The following is a 12419-nucleotide window of genomic DNA, read 5'->3' as shown; positions in this document are numbered from 1 at the left end:
TTCCAGTCAAGCGGGCTACTTTGTCTAGGATGGTGCCAATCTTCTTGAGTGCTTTTGGAGCTGCACTCATCCAGGAAAGTGGAGAGTATTGCATCACACCACTTTATTAAGCCTTGTAGGTGATGGACAGGTTTTGGCGAGAAAGTGTGGTGATTTGCTCGCCACAGGATTTCTAGCCTCTGTATCTGTTCTGTTGGCCAATGTAATAATCCAGTCATGCACTTCAGTTCCTGTTCAATAGTAATCCCCAGGCCGTTGATCGAGGGAAATTCATTATAGTTATGTCATTTAATCCGATGGGGAATCGTCAAATTCTCTCTTGCTGAATATGGTCATTGCCTTGCTTTTATGTGGCGCGAATGTTAATTCCCACTTGTCAGTCCAAGCCTGGATATTGTCCAGATCTTGCTGCATTTGGATGTGGACGGATTCAGGGGTCGTGGATAGTGCTGGAAATTGTGCAATCATCAGCGAATATCCCCAGTCCTGATGTTCTGCTGGAAGGAAAGCCATTGATGAAGCTGCTGAATTTAATAGGTCCGACAACGCTACCCTGAAGAATTCCTGTGGTGATGCCCTGGAACTGAGATGATTGACCTCCAACAACCATAACCATCTTCTTTTGTGGGAGGTATGACTCCAAGGAGCAAACAGATGTCCCCCTGTTTCACATTTACTCCAAATTATCTAGGGCTCCTTGAGGCCACACTCGGTCAAATGCTGCCTTGTTATGAAGGGCAGTCACTCCCAACTCACCCAATGAACATCAGCGGAGACAAACAAAGCAAACAGTTCAGGATGATGCCTTATCATCAGAACTGTACAAAGCTCCGAATGAGTTTTCATCCTTTCAAAGGGATGGTGTCATACTTTCCCTCAACAAATACCAGATGAACTCCTTCACGCACTAGCTAAATCAACCTCTGTGCCATTGTATCTCCCTGGAATTTCTGCAACTTAATACCTCCCCAAAAGAAAGTGCAAGCTTCAAAGGTTTGACAGCCGCATGCAGCTGAAAGCTCAGGATTTGCCCTGTCAAAACCCTGTAACAGGTGAGCAATGATGTTTGCAACATTACAAGCCCTGGATGAATGTTCCCATTGCGATTTAGATAGCTAAGGCGCATATCTCCCAAAGGGTAACTGATTTCATGTCTCACTCAAGCTTCTATCCAATTAGACACCGCATAGCTTTTAAGTAACCTAACGAGCCCCAGAAGTATCATTGGATATCACTTTCCAACATAAAGAAACTTAATAAGATAAATGTTGCCTTTGGAGTTTCATGCATGAAGAATGTTTCAAATTATTGCCGGCGCTAAATGTGAGCTAGGATAAAATGATATTTTGTTGCTGCGTATTAGGCAGGGTGCAGTCGGAGCTTTGTATAATTCTGATAAAATGTCAGCGGTCTAAACGAGGGTGGCACTTAACAGCCGTACCAAAATTGGAGTCGATGGGAACTAGGGGATAAACTCTCTGCTAGTTGGAACGCTGGAGCTTTTTGTTGAAGGCCTTGGGATTTTTGTGATTCTCACAACTTAGAACGTTTCCTCCAATGAGCATCCTTGCTTTTAAAGGTTTAACATCACACTTTCCCACAACAAACACCATATGGAATTGTTTGCCCATTCGCAAGATCCATCTCTGTGGGTTTTGATCTTCCCTCTCCAAATTCTACAATTCAACACCTCGCCGAAGTAAACACAATCAGCAAGGCTCAGTGCAGATAGTTGGGTAACAACAATCCTCACATCAAAAGCCACGAGTAAGGAGCAAGGAGTTGGTGTAAATTAGATGATTTGATAAATGAAGCCAAAGGGACGCTGCTGATCTGCCAATGAAGGAAATGCGCTGTCGAGGGTGGATTAGGAAACAAGGGAATTAAATCAAAAAGTGGTTGCAATGCCTCATGTCAGCTGGCGAAGGCAGCTATTGGAAGCATGATTATTTCAGCTGGATGTCTCAATCGGTAAAACTTAACATACTTAATTTGCGGGTCTATGGTTCGAGTTCGGGTTTGGACGCTGCCTTTTGACTCGAGGTGTTTCCCCCCCGTGACGCAACAGGAAAGAAAGGGGTCAGGGATGCTGAGTTCTTCAAGAGAGCAGAAGAGAAATATATGTTTATTCGATTTGCAAAAACATAGTGTCTTCTAGAATTTATTGTAGATTCGATCGACTTTTAAAAATTCTTTCTAGATTTTCAGCTGCCCTAATTATAAGAAGAGCTTCGTGTTTTTTTTTTTATCTGGGTTGGATTACACCTCATCGCTGTGCATCAGTGCCAACAATATGAAATGAGTCAGCCCCATTACTACCTCCGGGGAATGCGGTTTCTCCCTTTTTAACCTAACACGTGGTTTAAACGGAATAGAAACATCGATCAGATCACCCTACATTATTTTTCTAAAGAGAATAGTAACAGGAAAAAGCCCTGAAAAGGAAAAAAAAAAATGCACGGGAGACGGGGGAGACGGGTGGGGAGGGGGGGGGGGGAGGAGACGGGGGGGCGGGGTGGAATTGACAAGATTGACAGTGGGTGAATTTCTCCTTCAGAGAGCTAGCACAGACAGGACAGGACGAATGGCTTCCTTTTGTGCATCCATTCTATGATTATACCTTTCTACGATTATCAAAACTAAATTCCGAAAGTAACTGCAATCCGATATCCCATTGGTGAATCAGCAGTTTTTGCATTCTAAGGCCAATATAATCCTGGTGATTCATCTGAGTGCTATCTACAAGAACATGAGAAATAGAAATATGTGCCTCATGGATTTCAAAGTTTCACGACCATTCCAGCTGATCCCTTTCCCACAATTGCACCTTCCTGATAATTCTCAATTCCCCCCTGTCGTGCATCAAAATCATAGATAAGGAATTCCTAATGAATTTCAAGCCATAGAAGCGGTGAACAATGATGCACATTGCAAAATAATGGAAAACAATTCAAAGCAGGCTTTAAGCCTCTCCGTTAGTCGCATGGATCTGTTTTCTAATTTAAGCAACAAACGCAAGGCAGTTGTCTAAACATTGATTGTAAGAATTGTTAACTCGGGTATGACAGCCTGGAAGTTGAGATTTAAAATGGTTTTATTTGTACATGCGCACTGGCTGTTTGTGAGCCCTGGACCTGGAGATCGAAACCCATTTGCTTTTCCGCAGCCCCTTGTTTCTCACCACATAGAAAATACACTAATTTCTCAAATGCTACCTGAAATATATTTTCCTTGTGTACACCCATATACTTACTGACTGGCTCTGCATTTACCGTCTGCTGTATTGCCATTCTGTCTCCTGTGTTCCGTGTACACGCAAAGTCCAAGGGAGCAGTTCTTTTCGATCCGTCCTATCGAATCCACAAGCGCTATTCTTGTTAGTTTCTCTAAACTAAATTGCAGAAAGAGCACGGAAAATGATAGTACAATATAATTAGATTATGATGTGTTTCTGTCAACAAAATATTTATTTGCTGTTGCACCTTTAAGGCAGCTATTGCGGCATCTCAGATTTGAGTTACTGCAGGTTCTGAATGTACAAATATTTATAATTAACATTGTGATGTTTGAAATTGGATGTTATGCTTATCGGTGTGCTCATTCTGAATGAATGTGCGTGTGACTGATTTATCTCTCAAAATATTTGTGAATATCTGTGTTGTGTGTAAATATATTTAGGAGTGATTGGGTAAAGGAAAGAAACAGGCAGAAAAAAATATTTCTGCATCAAACCAGGTTCAGAAGAAAAATCGAAAATACAGTTCTCTGTAACCAGCAGAAGGAGGAAACATTTATTTCCAGCACAAGAAGTCAAAATCATACCAAAGAGAGACACTTTATGAGAGTTGATTTGGACGGAGATCAGTGTGGTTTATGTACTGCTAAACTGAGTAGTTGTGGCCGAGTGCTGAAAGCGAATACAAATCCATTATGGTGCTTTGGAGCAGATTCAAATCCTTGCAACTACGCAAATTCATTTACTCGCTCAGTTTCAAAGTTTGACCAAGTTCCTTAGAGACGAGTCCTGCCTTACGCGGAATCATATCCCACACCTTTCAACAACAGAAGTCGCTTTCCTCATTCTTATTCATCTGCGTGTGTTCACGAAAGTTCTGTCATGAATACCACAAATATCAGCAAAATTAATGCCACCCTTCTTTTTCTCCCTCTCTCACTTTGACTATGTCACTTTAAGTCTAATGAGATGTGTCCTACTGTATGTGCAGGCATATTGTCCGTGCGCTTGTATTTGTGCATGTTTGCGTTGTTTCTGTTTATTGCTCCTGCGTTGTTCTTGTTTACTGTGCTTTTGTAAGATGCTCATCTGCAAAGGCCTTTCCAATTTCTTTCTAAAATTATTCACTAAAATATCTTCAGCCACCTATTCATGTCAAGCCTTCCAGATCCCACTAACTCCGACTGGAAATGTCTCTGTTCCCGTCATCTGTATATCTTTTGCCAACGAATTTGAATCCACGACCTTTAGTTATTGACGTACACGCAGAGAGGATTTTTTCCTTGTTTACCCTCCCCAACTCTCGCATGATCTGGAAAACCACTATTTGGTGATTTTCCAACCTTCTGTGTCCAAAGTACAACAACCTGAGCATCCCCAACAACTCCTCATAATTGAACTATTTCATCCTTGAAAACGTCGCAGTGAACGTCCTCTGGCCCCTTTCTAATGCCTTGCTGAAGAGTGGTGAACATAATTAACCACAACACAAACAGAATTACCTGGAAAAACTCGGCAGGTCTGGCAGCATCGGTGGAGAAGAAAGAGAGTTGACGTTTCGAGTCCAAAGACCCTTCAACAGAACAGAACAGAACCACAAGATTGCTTTCGAATGTGTAACTGCAGGATTTCAAGTTCTAGCATGACCCCGGTGCTTTAATATGCTCTTTCTCGATTTAGAAACCAAAATATTCAATATGCTTTTCGAGCTACATTATGAACGTTGTGTATATGGAGGCAAATGTCTCTCTGCCCATCCACACTTTACAAAAACCTCGCATTTACAGTGTAGCGACTTTCCATATTGGTCCTCCCAAAGTTCATAATAACATTGCTTACTTCCTCTTATCGAAATCTGACTACTTTTTTAACGTGTTATTATTATGTGTCCGTCTTACTTTCTGAATTAATTTCTGAGCGGGTCTTTGTTTCTCTGGAAGTCTTTCTCTTTGCCACGTCCAACTAATGAAGCAATAAAATTGCGACGCGTCTCTCTGCCCCTCATCCTCTAAACTTATTGAATGTATGTCTGTTTGTCTCTATGTTTTCTCTCCCTGATCTCTCTGTGCAACATTTTTATTTTCCAATCGGACTGATGAATAGACGCAGGGCCATTCTCATATCCCGTCATCCCCTCAGTATTCAATAATATAAGGATCTCAGGTTAAAATATATTGAGCTCTCCCAATCCCCTGGGGTAGGGAACTTCAAAGATTCATAAACATTTGATGAAGTAATTTCTCCTCGTCACTGAATACACTAAGCTCCAGAGAGTATAGAGTCATTTTGCTCAGTCTCTGCTTTGATTACAGGAATGAATCTAGGGACCAAGCTATAATTTTAACATGTGACTTTCGGCCTTTCGAAAATGCTGGCGTTACTCAGCAGGCCAGACAGTACCTTTGGTTTACAGACCTGAAAGATTAATATTTTTTTCTCTCCCAGGAAGCTGTAGTGTCTGCACAGCATAACAGGAATTTCTGTTGTTACTTCGGATTTCCAATATCTGCATTTGCTACGAACATACGAAATAGGAGCAGAAGTAGATCAAATGGCTCCTCAAGGCTGTTCCTCCGTTCACCAAGATCTTGGTTGATTTGTTTGTATTTCGAGTTCCACATTCCCATCTGCGCCGAGAACCTTTGAATCTTTTGCCTTACAAGAATGCATTTACCTGTATTTTTTAAATTTTAAAGAACACCGCCTCCACTGCATTCTGAGGCCAAAAGTTCTGAGGTCACATAACCACCTGAGAGAAAAGAAACATCTCATCTTCGCTGTCCTACAAGGAATACACCCAGCCTGTGCAACCTATCCTCATAATCACCCGCTCATTCCAGGTATCAAACCAGTAAACCCGCTCTGAACCGCCTCTAACTCACTTGCATCCTTCCTAAAGTAAAGGGAACAAAAGTGCATACTGTACTCCAGATTTGGTGTCATCATTACCCTGTATTACTGAAGCATAACCTCCTTTCGTTTGTCTCCAGTTCCTCTAGAAATAAAGGATAGCAGTCCATTTGACTTCTGCATTACGTGCTGTACCTGCATACTAACTTTTGGTGACTCATGAACCAAAGCACCTAGATCCCCCTGCAGCTTGGAACTCTGCACTCGTTCACTGTGTAATTAATAATTTCTTTATTATAATTGTTATTATTATTCTCCCTACCAAAGTGAACAACTTCACATGTTCCAACATTATTATCCATCTGTCAGAGTTTTGTCCAATCACTCAACCCATATATTTCTATTTCCAAGTTCCTTATGTATTCTTCACAAATGTATTACCTTTATTTGTGTCATCTGAAAATTTAACTATCATACCTTAACTCTCCTCATCTAAGCCATTGATATAAATTGTAAAAGGCCATGCCCCAGCACATATCCCTATCCACTCGTTTTTCCTGCCAATCAGACAAAGACCCATTTATGCATACTCTTTCTTCTGACAGCCAGACAGCCTTCTCTCCATGCCAATATCTTACCCCTACAACATGAATATTTATTTTCTGCAATAACCTTCCATGTGGCACCTTGCCTAATGCCTTTTGAATATCCAAGTATATTACGCATACATGCTCCCCTTCATCCATATGACATGCTTCTCCTTCAAAAACCTGTAATACCTTGTTTAAACATAATTTCCCTTTCACAACACCATGCTGAGTCTTGCTTTTGCATGAGGCTAGTGAACTCTCGTTATATCATCCCTACCGGATGCATTTCCTCCTTCAGACACGGACTCCATACTGACAATTATTCATTTAATTCAAGTCCGTTAAAGCAACATCCTGAAAGTCCGTCACTCACTGCACTCTGAGTGCACCTACACCACATGGACTTTAGCGGTTCAAGAAGGCAGCGCACCACCAGGTTCTCTAGTGTAATTGAGGAGCGGCAGTAAATGCTGGCCTAGCCAGCGACGCCCACAGCCCATGAATGAAACATAAATCATACTGACATTGGGTGCAATATGATTGTGGTGATTATTTTTTAACACAGGCAGTGCTGGGTGCATGTAATAGAGCACCCAGCAGAGTCATAAAATACACCAAAGAAAGTGAAAAGGACATAAAAATGTGCACTGGTCGGTTCAATTGTATTTGCAATGTTCGCTGAAGTTAAAAAATTGTTTCCTTGGTTCTCTAGTTATTAAGATTGGGCGCTTTCACCGCCACCGCCCCGTCAGGAAAGTGCATTTTACAGAAAACCTAACCTGTTCGATCATATTTACCGTTGAATTTCCGCTGCACGTGGAAGTAAATGTTTTGACAATTGAGAAAGGGCCTTTCGCGTGTCATCAATATTCAGAACATCCACGCGATGTAAACGCCTAATTACCTGGCCTTGGGTGAAAGAAAGTGTTCAGGGAGACAGCAAAATGTAGAACGCCGCTCTGTGAGGAGAAAAAATCCTCGCATTTCCTCTTAAAATGGAGACCTCTCGTTTTTCAACCCTGTCCCCTACTTCTCGACTCCATCTGATCAAGTCCCTTCGGGATCCGATAAGTTTCAATAAGTTCTCCTCGTTTTCTTCTCAACTCCAATTGGAACAGGACCAAACTGTCTTAATAAGTTAAACCCGTCATCCTCGGAATGAATTGAGTGAACTTTCTCTGCAATGATTCTTATGCATTTGGTATGACACGTGATGTATGCCAGGTGGACCAAATGCACAAGGGAAAATTGGCTACTATATCACAAAAGCTTTGGCGATTTGTATTTATTCCGAGAAGGCTTTTGCACTGAGCTCAGAGGAATTGAATCCAATAACACCTTAAGTGATTTAAATTAAGTTAAAACATTTATTAACAAAAGGGGAAAAAAAGAAACCGTACATGCACACAAGGTTAAAGTTACACGGTTATTTAGGCGTAGCATTTCCCAAAATTCTTAATTAAACAGGTTGCCAACTCTACTCTCCCTTTAAGGCAACAGCCTAAATTAGATTTGAAACTACAAAATCCATGGTGCAAACATACCACACCAAGCACTCGACATTGGATTACCAAAGCCTTGCAAAGCAACTCTTTAGTTTTCTAGACATAGTTAACTTCTGCTAAAGTGGCTCTTCCCCAAGGACTCCTTCACACGGTTTACCTTTCAATCTGACATGCCAACGCTCTCTATGCAGTCTTTCATCCGTTTGTATATATGTTTCTCCCTTTATAATGTCTACATTCCATTGTTCTACAGGACTTTGGAAGTTTAATTTTCCCGTTTTGTAAAAATCATTCATAAAGTCAGTACGGCATGTTTCCTTTTAGGAAAAATAAACATAATAACCTTGCACTGTTTATCTTGTTAGTTGCAAAAATGCCACTATCTCTTTGATACCCAACCACCTTCCACTTATCTGAAAATGCAAGTTTCTTTCACACCCTGCACCTCAACCATGTTTACTTATTAGCATTTAAATGTCTTCCTGCTCTTAATTTATTTCGATAATGTCTAACCTGCAGTCTATCTGACTCTAATTTCTTTACTTCAGTCACTTAGGCAGGAACATCCACACTCACACATTTAAGCCGACAATAATATGATGAAAAATATTATCGTTTCATGACGAATTTATTTTTTAAAATATTGTGGCCAAAACTGTATACAGTTTCCAGATGTGTCCTCACAAAGCTCCTGTACAGCTGCAGTAAAACTTCACTATTTTTATATTCCATTCTCCATCAATAAAAGCCAACATTTCATTTGCTTTCCTAATCACTTGCTGGACCTGTATGCAAGCTATTTTAATGAGTTATGTACTAGGACGTCTGGTGCGCATATGGTCAGTTGAATAAACTCTTTCTGCTTGCTTGGAATTTGGGAATAAGGAATACAGTTACAACAAATAGACAGATTTCAACATTGAAATTAGGAAACAATACACACAGCAAGGGTGCTGGAATTTCAGAGCTCCGTTCTGTACATATTAATTGGTGGTTTTATTTTTAAGCTGCGATCGATAGTGTTTTATTACACAAATTCATTGATGTACATGGGGAAGGCGATTTGGTTCCCAATTTGCCACGATATCTCTAAATAATAGAACAGAACCTAGGGAATAAATGGCCTCACCAAAATCAAAGCTTATGGAAAAGCGGATCATCCTTTGCCTCAGCACCGCTTCAGCCCCTGAACGTCACACTGAGTTCATCAATTTTAGATCACAATATCCGTCTTAATCTTGTTTCGTGTTTATTTCCTTTGAGGCTGCTTTTGGTCTCCTTTACTTAATTGTTCCTTCAGGTTGCCTTTGGACGGCTGCTATGCAGCGTTTCATAACTTCACTTAGGCACATAATTTGTTTATTTGAAGACAAATTGCATTTTAGACTGTATTGCAAGGATATTTGATTTCAAGAATGAATAAGTCTTGCTAAAAAATCACAGGGCTTTGGTGACACCATACCTTTAATATTGTTTGCAGTTTTGATCTCCATCTTTAAAAAAGGATACTAGTGAATTGGAGGCGGCACAGCGAATGTTCACTGATTGGTCCCCGGGATGAGCGGACAATCCTATGATGAGAGGCTGAGTAAAATGGAGCAGCATTCCGGCTCTCCCACGTGGTCATTACATATGTTACTTTCCTGAACCACCAAAACAGCCACCCATCATGCTCCCGGCTTAATTTCCATGGCCACCGACCCTGGCATGAGGCTCAAACTCTATTCGCACTATCACTGTGCAGATTAAGCCATTCCCAAGTTGCTTGCAGGGACATGGTAGTTTTATATATAAAAGTCCGCTTAAGGGAAAGCTTGGATTGTTCTATAAATTGAACATTATCGGAAGTCAATAAGCAACGGTTCACTTGCATCAATCCATATAAATGTTTCGTGGCAGTATTCAGCGCTAAAGCCATCCCACAACTGGGCTTGTGCCATGTGAAGTCATTTTAATAAATTACACCCGCAGCCGCATGGAGCAAATAGATGGATGCTTTCATTTAGTTCCCTGGTTTTATCTGGAGGGAGCGAATCGCGGGAGCAGCATCAGGGGTTAGCAGTATTCTATATAAATTCCAAATCTTTACTGGAAAGGTAGGAATTTTTATAAAAAGCCCTGCACAGGAAAAGTACTCCTGTGCAAAACCTGTGCCCCATCCGCGCCAAGCGGGACACCATCTTGCCCAAAGATATCCAGCTGTCCCGCCGCATCCCCGGGGAGCGACCCTAAATCCGGTTTCAGCGCCATGTGTAACAATGGCTCTTTTCAGAGCCACAAAATGGACAAAGTGAAGAGCTGTGATCTGTCACTGTTGAGGCCAGCATTTCCCCACCCCCTAATTGCTCTTTGCAACTGTGATTTTAATAACACCCAGTGCTTTGCTAGACCACTTCAGGGGGATAGTTTAGAGCTCTGTGTCTGGAGTCACATGTTGACCAATCCATGGTGAGAATGAAAGACCTGTAACCAGTGAACTGTGTTTGACTCCAGAAATGAGGCTGATCTTTTATTAATGGAGGGTGAGTCTGCTATCTGACCTATAATACAGAAACAGCATCTCCAGTACCTGCCAGGACATCACATTACCACAACAAACACTATGTGAAGCCATTTCCCAATTCGCGAAATCAATACCTGTCCCTTTGTACCTGTCACTGGAACTTCTGTGACTTAATATCTCACCGAAAGAAATCCAATCTTCAAAGCTTTGAAAGCCCTGTGAAGATGAACGTTCTCAATTCGTACTTTCATACAGCCCCATGAAAGCTGAACAATAATGTTTGCAGCAAAGTAGTGGGATACAATTCGGAACTTTACATTGCAAAGCTCTAGTCAGTGTTCGCGTTGTGACTTAGTTGGTTCAAGCGCTTGTTTAATGCACGGGAAATTCTGCTTTTAAATGTCAGATGTGTCTTTATCGATTTAGTCGATGCATGGCTTTAAATTAAACCATTGACTTCCAGAACCAGCATTGATAACTAGGCGACTATATAATGAAGCCGGATAGGATCACTGTTTCTTTGGGAGGTTCATGCAGAAAGAGCATTTTAAAATATTGCCGGTGATAATTGTGTGGAAAGATTGAATGATTTATGTTACTGCGCATTAGGCAGGAATGAACGGGGAGAGATAAGTGTTGGTGCTTTTTTGATGAAGTCATTGGGCTGACAGATCTATTTCCATCCCTACACTTTGTGATTTGCACAATTCATAACGTTATTCCGAATGAGCTTTGTTGTTTTCAATGTGATGTCATCACACGTTCCCACTACAAACACCGTATGAAATTGTTTATTCACATTGTAGCTTCCGACTCCAATTATATCTTCCCGAAACCAATGCAATCTTCAAAGCTTTAAATGCCCAGTGCAGATACCTGGTTAGCAACAACTTCCACGTCACACGCCACGGGTCAGGGGTGAGTAGTTGGTGCAAATTAGACTATTTGTGAAATGAATCCAAAGGGAGGCTGCTGGTCTGCCTGTGAGGAAAATGCGCTGCAGAAGATGAATTACCCCAAAAGGGAATGCATAAAAAGTTTGTGACGCCTCTTTTGAAGTAGAGATGGCAAGTATCGGTGGGTAGCTCAGGCGGTAGGGCACCAGACTTTTAACCTGAGCTTTCAGGTTTCAAGTCCATGTTTGGGTGTTCACTTTCGGCTGAAGGTGGTCACGCCCGGTGAAACGACCAAAACAAACAGCCATGGACGCTGAATTCTTCAATGGGAGCTGAAGAAACGGCGGCGTTTCTTTGATTTCCAACAAAGGATCCACTCTCTCGATATTCTAGTAGCCTCGCTCAATTTAATAATCGTTCCTGGGTTTCCAGATACTCCCTGTGTGAAGAGTGCGTCCTGACTTTCCTCTTGGTTGGCTGGCACTCGCGCTGCGGACCTGTGTCAAATACAAGTCAACATTCAACCCCGTTCTTGCCGCCGGGGGAAAAGGCTTCTCCGTGTTTAAGCTAACAATTCACTTTAACAAGTTAGAAACCTCGAAAAGATCATTTTTCTATAATCAAGAGAATAGAAAAAAAATTTAATCCCTGAAAATAAAAATAAAAACTTTGCAAGGATCGGGGAGAAGGCCGGGAGATTGATAGTGGGCGAATTTCTCCTTCAACGAGACACCACAGGCAGGATGGGCCAAATGGCCTATTTATCTGCTGTCCCCATTCTATGCTTATACAAATCGGGGATGATGAAAGTTTAACTCCAGATGTAACCTGCTGAACTCC

General features: G+C 41.5%; 1 protein-coding gene across 7 annotated transcripts in view; it reads right to left on the bottom strand.

The window, feature by feature from the left end:
• Positions 1-12419, bottom strand: part of LOC144673114 (NACHT, LRR and PYD domains-containing protein 3-like) — a 404245-nt gene that overhangs the window by 279444 nt on the left and 112382 nt on the right. The gene's annotated exons all lie outside the window — the stretch shown is intronic.

This window comes from Cetorhinus maximus, unplaced genomic scaffold (genome assembly GCF_964194155.1).
Source record: "Cetorhinus maximus unplaced genomic scaffold, sCetMax3.hap1.1 HAP1_SCAFFOLD_286, whole genome shotgun sequence".
NCBI classification, from domain to species: domain Eukaryota; kingdom Metazoa; phylum Chordata; class Chondrichthyes; order Lamniformes; family Cetorhinidae; genus Cetorhinus; species Cetorhinus maximus.
This window is presented reverse-complemented; position numbering and strand designations above follow the sequence as displayed.